At 36.6% G+C, this 22053-nt stretch overlaps 1 long non-coding RNA gene across 1 annotated transcript in view; it reads right to left on the reverse strand.

Moving 5' to 3' along the window:
- The window catches only part of LOC148976867 (uncharacterized), a 61022-nt gene that overhangs the window by 22304 nt on the left and 16665 nt on the right, over positions 1–22053 (reverse strand). Inside the window, exons 2-3 of the long non-coding RNA XR_016146069.1 lie at positions 13851–13977; positions 11886–12080 (exon numbers count right to left, since the gene is read on the reverse strand). This is a non-coding gene — a long non-coding RNA (uncharacterized LOC148976867). The remainder of the gene's footprint in view (positions 1–11885; positions 12081–13850; positions 13978–22053) is intronic.

Below are 22053 nucleotides of genomic sequence, written 5' to 3' on the forward strand. Positions count from 1 at the left end.
GCCAGAGACAACAATCTCAGACATGAACCTGCCTAAAATAAATAAATCTACTGCCCAAGTTCTTCCTTCTATTTTAAACAAGCCCTGTAAATAGCAAAATACACAGTTCTATAACCGCATGGTTCTAATTCTATGGTTCACGGTGTTGCACGGCAAAGTGGTTAAGGGTCAGAGCAAATAATCGGATGGTTGCTTTTTCACTTTTCTGTCCTTGACAAACACATTTAATAGCAGACTATGTCTGTAATAAGCATAGTGTGCAGTTCTATGAAGTTTTATAGTGATAAATAGAAATACTGATTCAATAGTAATGCTAAAAAAAAGAAAAAAAAAGCCAAATTAAGTAAACGTCAACCAGGGCTATTATCGTTAACTAAAAATAAAGTTAAAATTTAAATGTTTTGAAATAAAATTAACAGTATGATATATGATATAGAGTTTAATATAAAGAAATAAAGTTTATATATATATAAACTTATTGTATTTTTGCAAAAAAAAAAAATAGGCAACATCTCATTTTCATTAGTTTAAGACCTAAAATAACTAAAATTAAATAAACAAATACTTAAAACTACTGTATGCAGAGATAATAAAAACTAACAAAAAGACAAAGAATACAAAATTTGCAAAACTTTAGAATTGTAATTGTAATAAAATAAAATCTAATTCAAAATTAAATACAATAGCGGTAAAATGTGTTTCTAAGCTTCAATGATACTTTCAAATAAAATCATTAATTAGAAAGTCATAACTCTGTCCACTATTTCTACTATCTTTCCCAGAATTCACCTCTCAAGGTGTTTCCTGCTGTTTTAGCTGAGGTTCTCCTCTGTGGTCTCGTCTGCTCTCCAGATACTCATTATAAATTGGGGAGCCTTGAGTTTCTCTGGGTGGGGATAAATGACTGAATATGAGGCACATCTCGCTCGCTCTCTCTCTCCCACACCACGTGCGGCATGTGGGGCAAGGAGAGCCGCTCTGGCCCCTGTGATCTCCAGCAGAGCCTGGATGAGCTCTCTCTGTCAGGAGCAGAACCTCCCCACCCCTCCTGCGGCCCATCAATCACTGCTGTAGGCTCTCTCAGATCTCCACGCAAAACCCTTCATTTACTCACTGGCTCTGTGTGCTGCTTCACATGGGAACATTTAGGAGGGGGGAAAAAAGGAGAAAAAAAAAGTCCCTTTGTCCCTGAGTTTTTTAGGAAGGGGGGCTGGATTTTCACTGATGCAATGTAGTGGATAATCATCTATTATTAAGGATCCAGGCCACATATATTTCAGCAGATTTATAGCGGAATTACTTCTCTCAGACTTTGCAGTAAATCACAAAGATTATGTAATTCATGAGGATCCACCCCATCTCCTCCTGAACAATTTAGGACTTTCTATCAGTCTAATGTGTTCTAAGTAGTATTGCTGAAGTTGGTGTGAATTAATCATTGAGTTGAATTGTTCAACTACATTTAATGGTCTCTTTTTATTTGATATTATTAATATAATGGGCTCTTATGATGATCAATCACAGAAATAACTACAAAAATCCTTGAAATTGAACTTGCGATTCATTTTATGAATCAAATGACAGCTCTAGGTCTTGATCTTATTGAAAGCTTATTCAACTCCTCGTATTCTTGAGCTGATTTCCCTGCAGGCATTCTGGGAAGCAATTCCTTATTTATCCATCGGGATGATTGGATGATGAAAAGTGGTCTCTATATGACAGGTATATATAAAAAAGGCAGAGACTATCTATCTATCTATCTATCTATCTATCTATCTATCTATCTATCTATCTATCTATCTATCTATCTATCTCTTTGTATCCATCTATCTATCTCTTTGTATCTATCTATCGATCCATCTATCTCTTTGTTTCTATCTATCTATCGATCTACTGTATCTATCTGTCTATCTATCTATCTATCTATCTATCTATCTATCTATCTATCTATCTATCTATCTATCTCTCTTTGTATCTATCTATCTATCTATCTATCTATCTATCTATCTATCTATCTATCTATCTATCTATCTATCTATCTATCTATCTATCTATCTATCTATCTTTCTCTCTTTGTATCTATCTCTCTTTCTATCTATCTATCTATCTATCTATCTATCTATCTATCTATCTATCTATCTATCTATCTATCTATCTATCTATCTATCTATCTATCCATCCATCCATCTATCCATCTATCTATCCATCCATCCATCTATCTATCTATCTATCTATCTATCTATATATCTATCTATCTATCTATCTATCTATCTATCTATCTATCTATCTATCTATCTATCTATCTATCTATCCATCCATCTATCTATCTATCTATCTATCTATCTATCTATCTATCTATCTATCTATCTATCTATCCATCCATCTATCTATCTATCTATCCATCCATCTATCTATCTATCTATCTATCTATCTATCCATCCATCTATCTATCTATCTATTTATCTATCTATCTGTCATCTATCTATCTATCTATCTATCTATCTATCTATCTATCTATCTATCTATCTATCTATCTATCTATCTATCTATCTATCTATTTATCTATCTATCTATCTATCTATCTATCTATCTATCTATCTATCTATCTATCTATCTATCTATCTGTCATCTATCTATCTATCTATCTAAATGGGCAAACAAACTCGCATATGGCAACAATCTATGATTGAAAAGCAAGAGAACTGTTATTTAGATGAGAGTGGAGGGAAACGCTTAGTCAACTGAATCCAAACAGCAAACAGCAGGAGTGACACAGAGCACTGAACTGAACCTGACTGTTTGCTGTATGCCGTCTATTCTGAGCTGGCCAATGTTGACCTCATAACCCACTTACCAAACTAAAGGCCCTGTTTACTGGAAGCATGTCTCACAGCAGACAATAAAAGTCTAAGAGACAACCGTCATGCCCACAGGACCTCCTCTGACCTACTGAACCCAAGCGTTTGACTGAGATCCAGGGGTCAGAGCCTCGAAACACGCTGGTCCAATGATGCCACGGAAAGTGTGACGCGTCGGCGAATCATCACTGCTGATATCATGTGACAAACAATTATCAAACACGTTGCTCGTGTCAGAGCATTATGATAATTAAGTATGATTACAGCATCACTTCTCTATGTTTAGAGTGTTTACATTCGTATGAGAGGTGCGGACAATTGGAGCTTTGTACATGTTTGGTGAGCAATCCATACTACATAATAGTAATTTTATAGTCATTAAGTCACATGTGATATGAGAGCATGTCTAAAACAGGGTCGTGTGCCATTCAGAACTGAATTTGAATTGCATCAGTAAATGTAGTTCAGATTTGATATAAATCAGTAAAGTTAAATGTTTATAAGTTTAGCTTTTAAAACCACTCATTGTTTAGTATAAACTACCCATAAATGTTACATATGTGTGTTTGTCTGGTTTATATATTTTATATATTAACTATTATTAACATTAACATTAACATTTTATATAATTTACTATAATAACTTTTATTATATGGATCAGGACAAGCCTTAGTTTCCCAGAATGTTCCAATTTGTTAAATAATTAATCGATTAAAATGTTTATGACAATAATTCCTTGCATACACTGATCTGAAAGAAGACATCTTGTAGTGCTGTACGGCAAAATTAAAAACAGTTTTGTTTTGACAGTGCTGAACTGAGTTTAAGTCGTAAAATTATGTCTATTCAGTTCAGAAAACTTTATTGTAATATACATCAAGAGATAATAATAAAAAAAACATATCTTTGAATAAATAAGCATAAAACATGAAAATTTGGAATAAAACAGATTATCGGAGTATGCTAGTATACTAGTTCAGTGTTTCTGATTATTTCACAATTAATTCAATGGGTTACTTGCATGTAATTAACATTTCTTTGTAATTCATTTTCTAGCAATTACTGACTTTTTTGTTTTGTTTTCTTTTGTTTTGTGACACTTCTGAATTTTATTAAATTGCATATTACACTGTAAAAAATATTTTCAAGATTTGTTATCACAACATATTTTCTTTTGTCAAATTAACTTTATAATAATTTATTTAGTTGAGATAACTTATTATTTTGAGTTTCTGATGATTAAATTAATCTCCTTCATTGTATTAACTCACTTTTTCCAGTTCAATCAACTTAAAATTAAGGCAACCAGGTTACTTACTTTTTTTAAGTTAAACCAACAATTTTGACAGTTTAGTAATCACAACATTTTTTCTTTTGTCAAATCAACTTAAATAACTTATTTAGTTCAGATAACATATCATTTTGAGTTTCTGATGATTAAATGAATCTCCTTCATTGTATTAACTCAATTTTTACAGTTCAATGAACTTAAAATTTTAAGGCAACCAGGTTACTTACATTTTTAAGTTAAACCATCAATATTTTTTACAGTGTAGAACATTCCTCTTCATGTCACACTCATGAACTGAACAGAAGCCAATTCTTCAGCTCTCAATATTGCCCAACCCTGTTTAACGGTGTATGTTTTAGATTCTGCACACTGAGTTATGTGATTGTCTTATTATTAGGCCTGCTCCTTTGTGTACTTCCTGTTGTAGACCTCAGATGGGGGCTTAAAGTCCCCGCCCACATCAAAAAGATCCCCGACCCGTCCTGACCCCACAAGATGGCGGACACCCGCCTGCCGACTACGCCCCCTCTGCTCGGGATGTAATGACGGAGCCATCAAACGGCATTTATAATCCTGAAGCAGGACGTTTTTAAAGTGGTCAGCTCCAGGAGCACTGGAATTGTTGAGTGCAATTTGCGGTCGCTGCATTTTCTTGTAAAAGAGCCACGTCCTGGCAGAGTTCAATTTTGCCCCCCTTTTTTTTTGTGGATTTGGAAAGACATTTTATATCGTATAACCATCTCATGCTAATTTAGGATGAGGAAGAGTCATTCATCTGCTTTTGAAATGGAAATGTCAGCATATTAATATGACAAAATGACCTAATCTTACGTTTTTTATACCTGGAAAATGAAAACGATAGCTGCAGCTGGAATTTCCACTGCTTCTTTGAATCCAGCCAGCAATTAGAAAAAAAAAACCCAATAAGGATAATTGTAATCATAATTTAACTGTCATTAGTTTTATCTTTATTAGTGAAAGGCTGTAATAGTAGTATATGTTTTTATAAAAAAATACGTTGGTTCAGTCACTCCAAGGTGGTCTTGATCATTATTGACTGAAGTACATCTAAATCCACCAGGGATTATTCAAACAAACTTGTCTTACTGACCACTTTAGAAACTAAAATCACTTTTCCCAGACAGACTTTACAATTTTACAGCTCATAAATGTTTGTTCTTTGTATATTATAAATCCAAGGTCTCACTGAGGTAAAACTTCAAGGCTTATATTGTTCGAGCGATTTTATGAATGTCAGGAAAAACTGAGGCTGAAACTCATATACAGCAGGCAAAAGAAAAGAGTATGTATATCAAATTCACAGTACTCAAAAAGTAACCAGACATACTTCTGTTATGCGCATACATTAAATAACATGGACTTTTTAAGTCTTAACCTTTGTTCCGACTTCCTTTGGGTGGGATCAAGCTTTAATTATTGGGGTCAGACCTTTATAATAGTTACGACCTCATACAAAACTAAAAAATGACATCACACCTCCTCAATAAACACACCAATTCTCTTTCTCGTTAATTAATGATGCACTTTTAAAGGGATAGTTCACTTTGAAATTAAGCTTTGGTATATTTTAGCTTACCTCAAGGGCATCCAAGATGTAGGTGTCTTTGTTTCCACATTAGTTTCAATTTTGACATTTTTCAGTCAATCCGTTGTTGTCTATCAGTCATACACTGGAGGCTACTGTAAGTAAAGCATGCACAGAGAAGTCCAAATTAAACATGATTTAATGACTCGTAAATGTAAGTACACATTGATGGCCTAAGACACGAAACGAGCAGTTTGTGTGAGAAAACGAACAGTATTTATATCGTTTTTACCTCTTGTAATCATAGCAATGACAAAATGATCAAACAGCACGGGCGCTTCGGTCTGCGCATGCGCCGGAAGTGATCGCTTGCGCGCCTACGTCACTCTTTGTTTAAACAGAGATTTCGGAAGTTTTACCTTTCACTAAACATATTTAGATATACGGGAAACCGTAAGGGAAGACGATTTCGGTATATCTAAATATGTTTAGTAAAAGGTAAAACTTCCGATATCTCCGTGTAAATATTGAGCGACGTCACACGCAAGCGATCACTTCCGGCGTAACATTGAACTGATTCAGTTCGGTTCAGTTGGACATTGCACAACTGATTTAGATCACTTGGACGTCACTGTGATTACACGAGGTAAAAACGATATAAAATACTATTCGTTTTCTCACAAAAAACGCTCGTTTCGTGTCCTAGGCCATCAATGTGTACTTACATTTACGAGTCATTAAATAATGTTTCATTTGGACTTCTCTGTGCATGCTTTTTGGTGGACCCCCTTAGCCTCCAGTGTATGACTGATAGACAACAACGGTTTGACTGAAAAATGTCAAAATTGAAAATACTGTGGAAACAAAGACACCTACATCTTGGATGCCCTTGAGGTAAGCTAAATTAATTTCAAAGTGAACAATCCCTTTAAACGGCTGATTGTACAAACTTTAAATCACAGATCAAGAAGAACAAAGCGACAGTGTCATGGGACGGTCCAAACGAGAGCGCTGTCTGTACAGGAAGGAAACGATTCAATACGCTGCGCTATTACTTCCTATTTAACATCCTTGTATTATAAACGAATACAGGCAGGCTGGCTGGGATCTAAACACTGGCCTTTTTATTTATGTGTCTTGCCCTGGAAGTGGTCGGAAGCTGACAGCTGCCAGAATCCCCATAGATATTTGCCTCGTGTGCGCCGGAGGTTGTTATCAACATGGCTGTGATAAAGGATAAATGATGTCTTAAAGAGGCTCGCCCGGCGAAAACTTCACATATGTGTACCAAGCTTAAAAATACAAGCCTTTGAATACAACCCCCTCACATATTGAGGGCTTCATAAATCACTCGTACGCACACCGGCCAGTGCACTCTTGGCACGTCATCAGACGGCCCTCTGGTGACTACTCCTACCTGTCATTCTAGAGAAGCCACGACTTAATTAATGTATAGCAATCGAATTCCTCTCCCTCAGAACGAACACACAGTCTCTGTATCTCGACTTCCCCGGGATTATTTTTCTTGGTCCTTGTTATGCTACGCCGCAGTGTGCGTTTGGATATTTATGGATCTGTAAAAATGCGCAAGGACGAATTAAAACTCAAGCTGCTGGGACAGCCCCTAGGTAAACACGAGTGTTTATTCACATGATCCGGAGTTTGATGTGTTTTTGCTGGATGACAGATGAATTTATCAGCTTCACTTTTGTCACACGGCTCCATGAGGCTTTTCAAGGGAAGTCTGAAATCCCGCCGTAAAAATGTGAATATTTTATATTTAATAAGTATATATCTGGTTTAGATATTCATATAGGCTACATATCCACACTACTGTAGAATCTCTAGAGAATGTATGTATCGTTAAACGATTTCAGATCTGATTCCTATTAATAATTCTGGTTCCCTAAAAGAACTGTTATTTTGAGGGAAAAAAATAAAGAAATGGCAAATGCTTAAAAGTCTATGATTGGATCATTATTGGAGTGATTATTATGTTTCGAGCATGTTCTTCTAACACTAATCGATGGAGTGTGAAGCATTTCATTTCTTAAACAACTATGTAGGATGAGACAACATGGCCATATTCCAGGATGACAATGTCAAGATTCATCAGGCTCAAATTGTGAAAGAATGGTTGGGAGGGAGCATGAAGAATCATTTTCACACATGAATTGGCTCTGAGTCCAGACCTTAAAGGAGTAGTTCCAAGATGTCCGTGTCTTTCTTTCATCAGTCGAAAAGAAATTAAAGTTTTTGATGAAAACATTCCAGGATTTTTCTCCATATAATGCACTTCAATGGGAACCAAACGGTTCAAGGTCCAAAAGACAGTTTCACTGCAAACTGCAAACTGTTGAAAGGGCTTTAAACGATTCCAGACGATGAATAAGGGTCTTATCTAGCGAAGCGATCGCTCATTTGAAAAAAAAGTTCAAGTTTTAAGCTCAAATGCTCGCCTTGCTTTGTTCTGTGTGACTCTCCTGTACGAATTCGTTCATCAAAATGAACGAATCTTTTTCCGAGTCAATTCGTTCATTTCGTTTGTTGAATGAACCAAATGACTCAAAAAAAGATTCGTTCATTTTGATGAACGAGTTCAAACAGGAGAGTCACGAACGCGCATCACAGAACAGAGCAAGGCAACCATTTGAGTTTATAAAACTTTTTTTTAAATGAGTGATCGCTTCGCTTGATAAGACCCTTATTCATCGTCTGGAATCGTTTAAAGCCCTTTGAACAGTTTGCAGTTGCCACTGAAACTGTCTTTTGAACCTTGAACCATTTGGTTACCAGTAAGGTCCATTATATGGAGAAAAATGCTGGAATGTTTTCATCAAAAAACTTAATTTCTTTGAGTGAAGAGAGAATGACATGGACATCTTGGATGACATGGGGGTCAGTAAACTACTCCTTTAAACTCATTGAAAGTCTTTGGGATGTGCTGGAGGAGAATTTACAGAGTGCTCGACTCCTGATCTCTTGACCATAAATTGATGCACATCTTGAATGAAATAACATCACAACTTTTATTTCCATTAAGAGGTGCATCGATTTTTTTTTTTTTTGGTCAAGATCTTGTATTGATGATGCAATAGTCCAGCACTCGTCAAAGTCTCTTCCAGCACATCCCAAAGACTTTCAATGAATTTACTTTTAACTGATGCACATCTTTAAACTGATCTTAACACAGCCTCACAAGCCTTGAGTACAACATAACAGTCATTTATATGTTCTGCACTCTGCAATATTAAAAATAAAGGTTCTTTATTGGCATTAATGGTTCCTTGAAGAACCTTCCTTTTAACATCCATGGACCCTTTCCAGTGCACAAAAGATTTTATATAATGAAAAAAAAGGTTCTTTAGATTATTAATTAAGAACGTTTCACTGAAACCCCCTTTTAGAACCATTATTTTTAAGAGTGCATGAGTTTGGTTCACTATATAGAACAAGCTCAAAAGATTCATTACTCTGTAAATCGAACTACACTGGTAATGCTGAATGGTTCTGATTCACCAAAAGAAAAGGTTCATTTGTTCAAACATTGGAACAAAGAGGTTGCAACGTAGATTTTTAATTTCCTTGTAAGAACCGCCTCATAGCAGTCATTTTGCACTGTGCATTCAGATTTTCATTTAAAATCATTTGATTCTGGAATAACAGCTCTGAATAAGACCCACTCCATAAAATATAAACCAATTTAAATTGCCGATTTAGACATTGTTTTACTATATTTTGTACATTACACTTGAATTCTACAATGCATTGAGCTCTATGGAGTAAAGCATCAGCTCCAGTGTAATCCCCGGCAATAGCGGTTTCCATTCAAAGTTGCGAATTTAACTTATGCGCAAAATTGATACCAAAAACACGGCTAAAATCAAGGGGAGATCGAGCTTTTGAAGTGGCTGGTCCCACACCATGAATTTCCCACAGCCAGAATTTTACAAAAAATGTTATAAAGAGATACTTTTTTCATTGGTTATCTGGTTTATCAAGTATGCTTTGTTAATTTAACTTAAACAAAACGTTGCCTGGTAAAAGGGTCTTTACAAGCTTAAAGAAATCAGATGTCATGGGAGGTTTTATTCTTTATCTTCTATTTTATACAAGGTATAGATTAGATCTTTTTTGCTGTGTTGGAATGAGAAAGCAGAGCTTTCAGTGTATCCATAATGCAATTGTAAAAACAAACAGCTTTGGTGAGTGTTTGGAAAGAGCTAAATGAATCCCAGGTACTGCATTGTACTCCCGTTCTGCCTTAATCTCGTTAAGACATGTCAATCACAAACAAAGAAATATATGGAGAGAAAGAAAAGGTTGTGCTCTTCTTAACTCCTGAATCTGCAATTCTTGAATCTGGACTCGCTACAGAATACAGAGTCCATTAAAATGTTATCAGTCAGTCATCATGATGAATAAAAAAATCCTGTGTGTGTGTATTTTCATGTCTCACATAATTTTTATATCATTCTGTCCACTGTCAGTTTGGAACGGATCGTGCACTATAATCATGCTAAATGATGCGAACGTCACTCTGCTAACACGTTATTTACATTTGATGTCAATTACTGTGTTTAAAGCACTAGAAGGCCCAGACACCGATTGTGATAGCTTATTACATTTACAGGAATGATAATGATTGATTTATAGTTCATATACGCTCCACTAAACCCTTTACGAATTATATGTTTTTATTAGTGCCGTCAATCGACTGAAAATCAAACTAATTACATGACATGATAAAATGCTAATTACATTTAAAATCACTGAATGATGAAGAATTACTGATATCATTCATTACACATAATTATATATACCCACATAAATACATATAGGGATATATTTGATTAAAATAGACATATATACATATTATTTATTTATGGTATACATTAATTGTACTATATATATATATATAATGTGACTTAGTATCTAATTTAATTAGTTTAAGCTACATTATGTATAACTACATATACATGATTGTATTAAACTGTATAATACTGTATCCATAAATATATGTATTTACATGTCATAAATGAATTTTATTACATTTATTGACTTCTTATAGTGATTGTTTTAATGTATAAATATTTATATACAGTATATATCTATTCATTTTTTTTTTTGATAAATAAATATATCAATATGCCGCTTATGTATCAAAGTTGATAACTCATCTCACTTGGGAAGAAGTCATTTTTTCCCCTCACATTTATGAGGATGCCATAGTGTGCTAAGACAGAAAATATTAGCTGTCCCCTCCCACTCAACATCTGCACCAACAAATGTGTCATCTCCTAACTAGCTTTTAATTTTCTTGGAGTTCAGTTTTGCAAACAGGGTCTTCTTCTCCCTATATACGAGAGCCTTAATTCGCTCAGTAACTAACTACACGCGGGATCGCAGAATGACGGTCTCTCGTCAGCTAACACCCATGCCGGCGCCACAAGAACACGCCAAACCCTCCTGGAAAAAAACTTCACTGCTCTCTGGAGGGTCCTCGCTCGACTGTTCGCTCTTTTCCTGTCTATCTTGGGCTGGGATGAAGTCTGTGTTTTTAGGAAAATTCCTCTGGCGCGACCCCGTAGGCCCAGCGTCTTCCCTGCGATCATTAGAAGCAGACCCCCGTCTTGTGTTTGTCCTATGCAAACAGCTCAGCTACCACTTCATCCATCTCGTTTAGCCTGCCCTGAAACTTCATGCTTCTCTTAAATGACATTTTCTCCCCCCCATTTTTCCGACACAATCGTATGGGTTTTCCTCCCTGTGGTCTCGGACCTGTCTGCTGAACCTCCTGACTGCTGCCACTGCATCAAATATTTATCAAGGAGTTTCAAACATGTCCGTAAATCAGCGGTGCGTGTCCGTGTACCCTCTACGGCCGCACAAACGCGCAGACATCCTTTCTTGTCCCATAATTCATCTCCAATGCTATTGAAACAGTGGGAAGAGTGAAGACAGGACATTTAAAAGAGGAAATATTAAGTAAGACGGTCACACTCGTGTATATTTGTGCAATGTCGCCATCTCTTGGTGATTTATAGTGAAGCGTTGTAATGTTGCGAGTCTACTGAAGTTCTGGAACCGAAACCACCTAGTGAATTCACCTCTAATCTTTTCCAGCATTCGAAATAAGTCTTCGGCTATATGAATAAGAATATCACAGAAAGCATCACAATGTACTCACCATTCTGCTCACACATAGATGTTCCCAGAGGCCGTGTTAAGAAGTGATGATGATGAGGGCAGTCAAATGAACCGGTCACCAGTGGGCCAGGCAGCTGAGATTTCATTATTGATGAAACGACGGCATGATGACGGCTGATTCAGAATGCAAAACACCATTCGCTGAGCCATCACACACTCTCAGCACAAGTCTGTTCTTTAACACAAAAAAGGGTCAAGGGAAAGGGTATGACATATCCACAAGAACTGCTTTAATTATAATATATGATGTTACACCAATATAACTTAGTTTTTTAAATATGTAGAATTTAAATATAATATTTTTCAGATTTTATCAGGTATCCATAGATGTTTATATGTGAATATTAGATCTAGCACACACTTTTAAAGGTTTAGATAGACATGCGAGGCCCTATACATCTTAAGTATCCTAAACATAAGATAGTTAGACTTAGCTAAAAGACTTAAGTATCCTAAATAGAGGTTTATAGAATACTGAATAAATGCATTGATTTTAGAGTACTTGTATTTAATTAGATTAATTAAGCCGTTAACTGAATTTAAATCATTTAACATGGCTGAAATTTTAAAGGTTCACCCAAAAATGAAAATGTTGTCATTAATTCCTCACCCTCACGTTCCAAACTTTTTTTCAAAACACAAATGAAGATATTTTCAATGAAATCTGAGCGCTTTCTGTCCTTCTGTAACTACCACTTTGTTGCTTCAAAAAGTTCATAAAGAGATCGTAAACCTAATCCATATGAATTGAGCGGTTTAGTCCACATTTTTTCAGAAGAGACTCGATCGCTTTATAATGATGAACAGATTAAATTTCACAAATAAACATTCATCAAGTCACACATCAGTTGTGATAAATGAAAGCTCAAGGATGTTCCTTTGACGTGCGAGAACCAATGAGGTTCATTCTCGTGTAACGCTGCACGTTTGAGCTTCCTCAAGAACCAATGAGGTTCATTCTCGTGTAACGCTGCACGTTTGAGCTTCCTCAAGAACCAATGAGGTTCATTCTCGTGTTACGCATCACGTTTGAGCTTCTACAAGAACCAATGAGGTTCATTCTTGTGTAACACAGCACGTTTGAGCTTCTACAAGAACCAACGAGGTTCATTCTCGTGTTACGCATCACGTTTGAGCTTCTACAAGAACCAATGAGGTTCATTCTCGTGTTACACGTCACGTTTGAGCTTCTACAAGAACCAATGAGGTTCATTCTTGTGTTACACGTCACGTTTGAGCTTCTACAAGAACCAATGAGATTCATTCTCGTGTTACGCAGCACGTTTGAGCTTCTACAAGAACCAATGAGGTTCATTCTCGTGTTACACGTCACGTTTGAGCTTCTACAAGAACCAATGAGGTTCATTCTTGTGTTACACGTCACATTTGAGCTTCTACAAGAACCAATGAGATCCATTCTCGTGTTACACGTCACATTTGAGTTTCTACAAGAACCAATGAGATCCATTCTCCTGTTACACGTCACATTTGAGCTTCTACAAGAACCAATGAGGTTCATTCTCGTGTTACGCAGCACGTTTGAACCAATCAACTTTATTCTCATGCGTCATGCGAGTACTGTTGAGCTTCTGTTTATGGGAGTTCTTCATAAAAGTCTATGGGAGGTTTGCATTTCTGTATTCCAACAACTTTGACTGTCGCCGGATATCGACAGCTCTCTATTAAAACGAATGGGATCATGACACTTTGTCGCTGGCGTTGTGAAAGTGGCTTCAGTATCTAAACATAAATGTACAAGTACATGTATAAATTCTACTAAGACAACATTCTGTAGGACAGGATAACAAGATACACACTAAATGTGTTTTGTCGTAAGAGTTTGACCATAGATCTTAAGCATTCCTTGCAAATGCATAAAACGTGGAAGATCAGCGCAAGAGAGAGCTGAGAAACGTGCAGCATTTGGATTTCATAACTCATTTACCTCTCACACCATCACACCTCACTAGACGAGAGGAACTGGCAGCTTCAGCGCTCTTGATATTGGCGACACGAGAGAGCTCTACCATCTCTCAGCTGCGGCCGATTTAGTTGCCTTGGAAGATCAGCGGCTAGAAAGAAATGAGAAGGAGAGGATTGGGTGCGTTAAATCAGTTCCACTCTCCTGTAAATTACAACCCTGCATTTTTAATTTCCTCTCCACATACAATGTTATTCATTGGCGTCCAAGGCAAACACGGGCCGGCAGGCTTTGCCGCGCGCGAGAACAAACCGTCCTCTTTTGCGCTGTCAAAAACATGATGAAATGCACACATTCCTTGTGTCAAGCTGAAAAGTTTAGAGCCTGTAGATCAACAGTAAAACAAAAGGGGCTGTTGGAAATGAAAGTGACTGCGGGATGTGAGTGACGGGGTCCTGCCTCAAAATCAACCTCGTTCCCGCAAGAGCAAAACTGTGCGAGGAGTTTCTTCAATTACACGCATGGAGTTTCAGAGGAGTCTTGTAGGTATATTGTATATACACTTATTTCATGCCAATGATGCACCAATTAGAGACCAGTGTGTTCGTAATGCGCCTGAAGATATTGTCTTGGCAGTACAAACCACAAGATCAAATGCTGGGAAAAGCTGTCATAATATTGTGTTTTATATCGCAGGATTTATCTTAATTCCATCTGAAAACCGTGAACCCTTCAATCATATAATCATTTAATGTGCTAGAGGAGATTCCTTTAGTTATTAAGTTTTTGGGGTTTTTTTTCTCCAAATGGTTATTTTTAGATTTTATGGATTGCATAAAATGAAAAAAATGAAAAGGATCTACTTAAGGATCTACAATTTTCATTCTGTAATTACTTGTGAAATTTACTTGCATATTACACAGCATTTTCTTGTAAAACATACTCACATTATCCTTTTACTTGGACCAACTAAACATCATTTTAGAGTAAATATTTATTCAAATATTTAGTTTGTAAATTCAGATGGAAACTGATGTGCTGTACAGTTTCACGTATGCAAATTCAAGAGTCACCTAAATGCCCTCCCTCCGCCAAATTATAAATGCAACACCACAGGTCGGCAAACCTTCACAATCACATCACACCAAACTTGATCAAGCAGAAGTGCAAATGAAATTTGAGGGCTACTGTGATTTCAGTGGGGGGGGGGGGGGGGGGGAGGCATTATATGAAACAGGGTGAATGAACCATGACATGGTAGTCCACAGTTGGTATGATCGGAGATTGGCTGATGGAGACTTTTTTGTGCAATTTAGCCTGAAATATGTTCTAGTATCATAAATGATACTAAAAAATCTATCTTATTTCCATCATTAACAACAAAGTGTAAATCTGATGGGATATACAGTAGCATGTTGTCTAGCACTGGAGATTTAATTGTTCTTGTCCTAAATGAGAAGTTCCATTCCAAAATCTTTTCTTCGGATCACAGGGAAGCAGTTTGACCAGGAAAAATCTGTTCAGCAGCAAAGTCATGACAATAAGCAGTCATCTTCTGCACAATGTACAGTCTTGAAATCAATGTAAATACAAGCGTCTTCAGCACAGTGTAAACACGGTACATGTGCAGCTTAGATCTGTTTCTATGCATGTACTCAAAACAACTAAAGATGTATATATGGATACACACGCTATATTTAAAAAGTTTAGGGTCAATATGAATCGAAATAGTGAAAACAGCAATATTATGAATATTATCACAAGTTAAAAGTTTTTATTTTTTAAAATATGTTACAAAATTTATAATAGAATTTATTCCTGTGATGGCAAAACTGTATTTTCAGCATCATTACATTACTCCAGTCTTCAGTGTCACATGATGCTGAAAATACAGTTCAGCATTTCTTCTATTATCATTTATCATACATTTTCCACAATACATTCAAAAGAAGATTCATTTGAAACAGATCGTTATGTAAAATTATAAAGATTATAAATGTTTTTACTGTCACTGTTGATTCTTAAAAAAAAAATCTACAAAAACAGTAGTGGCCTATATTTGGCCTATTTGATATAATGGACCTACGCTATCTTACGACCAATTCGTACGAGTGATTCAAAAGTGGTTAATTCGTACTAATTCATACGACCTCACTCGTACGAATTCGTACGATTTGTCTAAACCAACGTGACGGTTATGTTTAGGGGCGGGGTCAGGGGTAGGTCATTCGTACGAATTTATACGAATTGGCAAATTCGTAAAATATGTACGATTTAGCAAAATCGTACTAATTCGTACGAGTGAGGTCGTACGAATTGTTATGAATTAGCCACCTCGTAAAATTCGCACGAATTCCCGTGGACTCATTATGCAAAAATATGACCCATGTGCCTGAAATTGCATTTGAAAAAATTTCAAGCTAGAAGCTTTTCCTAGATCACAATGTAGATGTAGTTTTACTGAGGCTCTCTGGCTGTGTGTGAGCAGGAGGTTGGCGATGACCATAACTAAAATACACTGTTCGGAGGGAAACCCAGACATTTAACAAACACATTTTATGCTTGGACTCCTTTCTGAGGCCCTCCATTGTCATTTTCACTTGGGACCAGCTCTCATCAAAAGAAACCTCAATGCTTTGGATATCTTAGCCGAGGCGGGGGAGCTCAAATGTCCCGTACTTTGTGTTTACACATTATTATGTTTTGGTTTCATTTCATGACAAGCCCAGTCTAAACCTGTGAATGAGAGGCGTAATAGTTCTGCTTATATCATCCAATCGTGAAAAAAAAAAAACGCACTCAGCACGAGCGCTCTACAGTACGGAGACCAGATGTTTTCACTTGAGCATGTGTTTTGTTTTGCTTTTACAATGTAGCGCCACTGCGTTGGCAGCTCCAAAACACTTCAGCTGCCCGAACCACTGTTTCAGTCCAACATGCTAATCAGATCAATGGATCCGAATGTGCCAAAACATCCATGGAAGAGCAATAAACTGCAACACATTAAACAACCGAGTACCACGTTGCATATTTCAAACAGTTTCTGATAGTGAATGGTGAACATTTTACATCAGAAAGTATTACGAACGTCAATTACAATAACATTAATTTCAGTCCTATTCTCAGTTACGTGGCCTCCCAAGGAAACCAACCTTAAAAGAATTAGCCGCTCGTGCATATCACAGCGCGGTATGTAATTCCAGGCCTTGCGATTATGTCTTGGCTACTTCGCAAGCATCACAGTTTAGTCAGGTATGCACCATTGGACTCATAAATAATCTTGCGTTACTCAGAAGAATGACAAGTGACGCCAGACAGGCGCGTTTGCTACAGCATTCGAGCAAAAGAAACCCTTAATTATCCATTGGCTTGTGGGTCAAACAAAGTCTTAATGATTTGGATGACAACAGAAGGATAAAAGTTTCCTCTAACCACTTCCGTCCCCCCATCGATAACCAGCAGACCTCAAGCTCTTGATGGCTTCTCCAGAAGGATACAAAGTCCATTCAACTGTGGTTGCTGTTTGAAATTAAGTGACAACTTTTTATGAGCTCTGAAACCTCAGAAACGTTCAGCGTCATGCCAAAACTGATCCCGGCAGATCCTTCACGGCGGCCTCTTGTAAAATAAGGGATGCCTAAACGGAAATAATTCCCTGTAATTGCTGCCATCATTGGCGACGGATTCTTTAAAGTAATGGTTCTTTTAGCCGATCTAATCTGGATTTCTGAAGCACGCCTGATTGATTGATTGATTGATTGACTAATACACACACACACACACACAGAGCCCGACCCATAAAAGATTTTGAAGGCCGATACCCATACAAATATTTTTTGGTTTTAAAATCCGATATTCCGATATATCGGCCGATATTTTTTTTAATAATTTTTTTATTTCAGAAACGTGCAACAAAACATTAACAGATTTTCCTAACATTAGTTATTTGTAGTTATTTATGAGTTTTAACTAAAATAATATGATAATGCAAATGCATTTTAAAAACAGAACAGACTGATGATAGCTAGCTTTATGGTTAGCTATAGTAACTATTACTAGCTAATTCCGCTTCACTCTCTGCTTATTTAACAGCAGCAAAACTGGACATGATAGTCAAATTTTGTCATGCTTATTTTTTAGTTGAAGAGAGAACTGATGGGGATGTTCTTTTAATTGTTATTCAAGCAATGTATGTCGTGACCAACTCAACGAGTGTTGTCAACAAGGACAGTGTAGAGTGCCCTCTGGTGGACAAACTATAAAACTCCAACACTCATGACATGGTTGAAGCATGTTTCGTCCGTTTTTACTTTATTTTTGAAATATTAATTTATCGGCCATTATAACTGCCGATACCGATATTTTGGAAAATGCCTAATATCGGCTGATAATATCGGCCTGCCGATATATCGGTCTGGCTCTAACACACACACACACACACATATATACACACATATATATATGTAGCATTCTACACTATTTACAAGTGATCACATGTGCCAGTTGAGTGACTCTGAAGTAGAGCCTGACCGATAAAGGATTTTGAAGGCCGATACCGATACAAATATTTTTGGGTTTTAAAATCCGATATTCCAGCCGATATTTTATTTATTTATTTATTTATTTATTTTAAACTGGACATGATAGTCACAAATTTTGTCTTGCTTCATTTATCGGCCATTATAACTGCCGATACCGATAGTTTGGAAAATGCCTAATATCGGCTGATAATATCGGCCTGCCGATATATCGGTCTGGCTCTAACACACACACACACATATATATGTAACATTCTACAGCATTTACAAGTGATCACATGTGCCAGTAAAGTGACTCTGAAGCCAGAATTTGTCGAAAACATGTTTAGAAATTGGGTGTAGGTTGGCATATTTTCTGTCACACTCGATGCTCAACTCCACTGGACTTTCCTCCGAATGAGGTGGAAAGAAGGAAATCACTATTTGTTTTGTAAGTGTGTCAAGATTCAAAGGCTGACAGGAAATGCAATTACTGTTCATTTGGTCTTGTGACCAGGCCCAATTTCTCAGCAATTTCTGCGAGACACCATCTAGTAAGTAGTCCTAATTAGGACTTTCATCTCTTACACACTGTAAAGCAGCCATTTGTGGTTTCATTTCATTGGAATTCAATACTCCTAATTTTCTACAAGCTGTTTATACTGTACACTCACACTGTGGACACATACGAGGACCTGGAACAAGCCGAGGCCTGTGTTTGTGGAACGCCACCATTAATAAACGGCCAACAAGGATTCAGTTTCTATTTGACATTTTTTGGGGCCAAAGGTTTCCTATTAGTCCAGGCTGGAACTAAAATATACATTATTTTCATAACCTAGCTGGGTGGCAAATTAAAGATTGTGTGTAGCTGGTTATACATACAGCATAAATTCAACATGTCTAGGGTCCTTGCAGTGTAACACACAAGGTTGATGCAGCAAAGACTCGAAATTTAAAAACAAGTCATGAAGGGTGAATTCAGGATGATTGAGACACTTTTTATGGGCAAAAAGTGTCCCAATCACCCTAAATTTAATACTGTAATACTAGTAAACACATTTTTAGGATTACCGTATATAAACATTTGATACTTTTAAAACTGGCAACTGCCAATGAAGTTATTTTTTATTACTTTTTCGTTCTTTTCACATTTTTGATGACTAAAGAGGAATCTCTCACCTCAACTTAATTTCTTTCTTCCATGGGACACAGAATAAAAAGTTTTGCAGATGCTCCTGTCACAAAAAAAGGACAAAAAAATAATGCATTAACGCATCACTACAGTTTTATATATCACACAATTAGCATGTTTCTCTAGAAATGAGCAGCTCGGGGAGTCTTAAAAAAAATTTTTGTGTGTGTGTTCCACAGAAGGAAAGTCAACCCGGATTGAATTTTAGGGTGAATTATTCCTTATCCAATTTTAAATCATCCATGACATGAAGCATGATATGACTGGAAATATATACATTAAAACACACTAAATACATTTGGAAAAACTTGTGATTAAAATTTTTCCTCCTGCTTTAAACTTCTTACCAGTCAGTGATTGTCCCTGGCAAGAGCTTATAAAAAAAACATATCATCTGTAATTTAATTGCTGAAACACCCACAATTAGTGGGGTAAGTTGTATTACATAGTCTTGGAGACTGTTTTCGGTCATCCAAGCCCTTTGCTACCTGTGCCAAGACACTGAGCCCAGCAGCACTTTTGCTGGACCACCCAAACTCCACGGAGGAAAAACCAACAAGGGTTTCAGCCACAGACTTAGCATAATCTCAGCCTCTTCTTAAAAACTTTGACAAAGGACTGTTCCCCCTTCATTAACTCACAGGCATATGCTGATTGAAGGTTTCGGTTTTCCATGACTGGGCAGTTTTGCAATAGGGTTCACAAGTGAAGCGGGCTGCCCAGAGCTGCCACTAGACTGAGTAGTAGCCTTTGGCACACACTTCAAACATGGACACGGTCTTCGGGAACATATTACTAAAACTAAACCCACTGTACCAAAGAATGATGTTTCATCTCACAGAGAATCATTTTCAGAGATTTCATGTTTTTATCAGAATGACCAATCATTTTATAGACCCAATACAAGCCTTTCTGATCTGAGGTTTGCTGGTTTGTTATATGAAGCAACTCGAATGTAGAGTTTTTATAAAGCAAGGAATCTTTCTCTATTTGGTTGTGCAATACTGCTCTCTCATGGTAAAGACTTTGAATATTTTGAGCCTGAAGTTTAAAAAAAAAAAAACATGTAAAGTAAAAATCATTGAACCAGTTATATTTAATATATTCTGCAAAAGTTTGGGATCTGTAAGATTTTTTAAAGGTTTTTAAAGAAGTATCTTCTGCTCACCAAGGCTGCATTTATTTTATCCAAAATATAGTAAAAAAAACAGTAATGTTGTGAAATATTATTACAATTTAAAATACCAGTTTTCTTACAGTATATAAATCTAATTTATTCCTGTGATCAAAGCTGAATTTTCTGCATCATAACTCCAGTCTTCAGTGTCACATGATCCTTCAGAAATCTTTCTAATATGCTGATTTGCTGTTCAAGAAACATTTCTGATGTTTCAGAATGGTTAAGGATTCTTTGATGAACAGATGGTTTAAAAGAGTAGCGTTTAACTGAAATATAAAGCTTAAAGTAACACAAGGTAACTTTTCAACCTTCATAATATATTTCCAAGTCTCTTGTGATGGTACATCGACTTACAATTGGTTGAATGACACGTCTGCCATAGCCTGACGGGATCTGTAGCGTTTTTAATCATACTTTTAAACTTCAGGTTTCGGGTAGAAAGAGAACTACAAAATTCGACTGCTTTACGGCATATACGTCACTTCCACCACCACCCCCACTTCCTTAAAAACGGACATGCGAGGCAAATGTTATAGACATGGCCGAAGCAGCACAGAAAAACAAGAAAGCAAAGGTTTTATCGGAACAAAGCAAAATGAGAAAAAGAGAAAGTGATCACGTTAAAGGCAGAACGAGGATCAACATTGAGCTAAAAGAGGAGGAGGAGGGCCGACCGATGCATACTTGGCTGTCATGCTTTCGGACTAGTAAGTACGTTATATTGCTTGCATAATATCTCTTTGTTTTTTTGTCTTCCTGACTATGTTACGGAAGCTATCTTTTCCTCCGTTTATCTTCCTGAATCAAGTAATGATAGTAGCGAATTATCAATCTGGTAGCTAGTAAACCATATTCTAGTTTTTGATGGTTAGCTATCGTCTAAACGGCGTGTACAAGTTTGGTAGGGGCTACATTCTTGCAAGTAAATATATAAGATGTACAAAGTCATATTTTAGGATACCTAACATGTCTGTGATATTCGTTTATTTTTCTTGCCTCAAGCTATGATGCAAATCGATTTGTAAAATTTGCAGATTCGTTTATGGTAGCTTGATATAATAATATTGACGATATATGGTTATTACCTACCACTCAGACATTGCATTGAAGTATCATATAAATTCACTAAAACGGTAACCAATAGATTAGGCAACTATAATGACGCTGGCTTGTAAACGTGAGCATCGCGATCATTTGTCATTAGAAAAAAAATAAAATCCATTAAATATAATCCTGAAATATATGCCACTGTACGGGATGAAGACATTTCACACGAGACGCAAGCAGAACACCTGTATGTATGTGACCTCCTACAGTGTTCAGGGCTATCATGGT

The sequence above is a fragment of the Pimephales promelas genome, chromosome 13, assembly GCF_988280905.1.
Source record: "Pimephales promelas chromosome 13, fPimPro1.hap1.1, whole genome shotgun sequence".
Classification (NCBI taxonomy): Eukaryota; Metazoa; Chordata; class Actinopteri; order Cypriniformes; family Leuciscidae; genus Pimephales; species Pimephales promelas.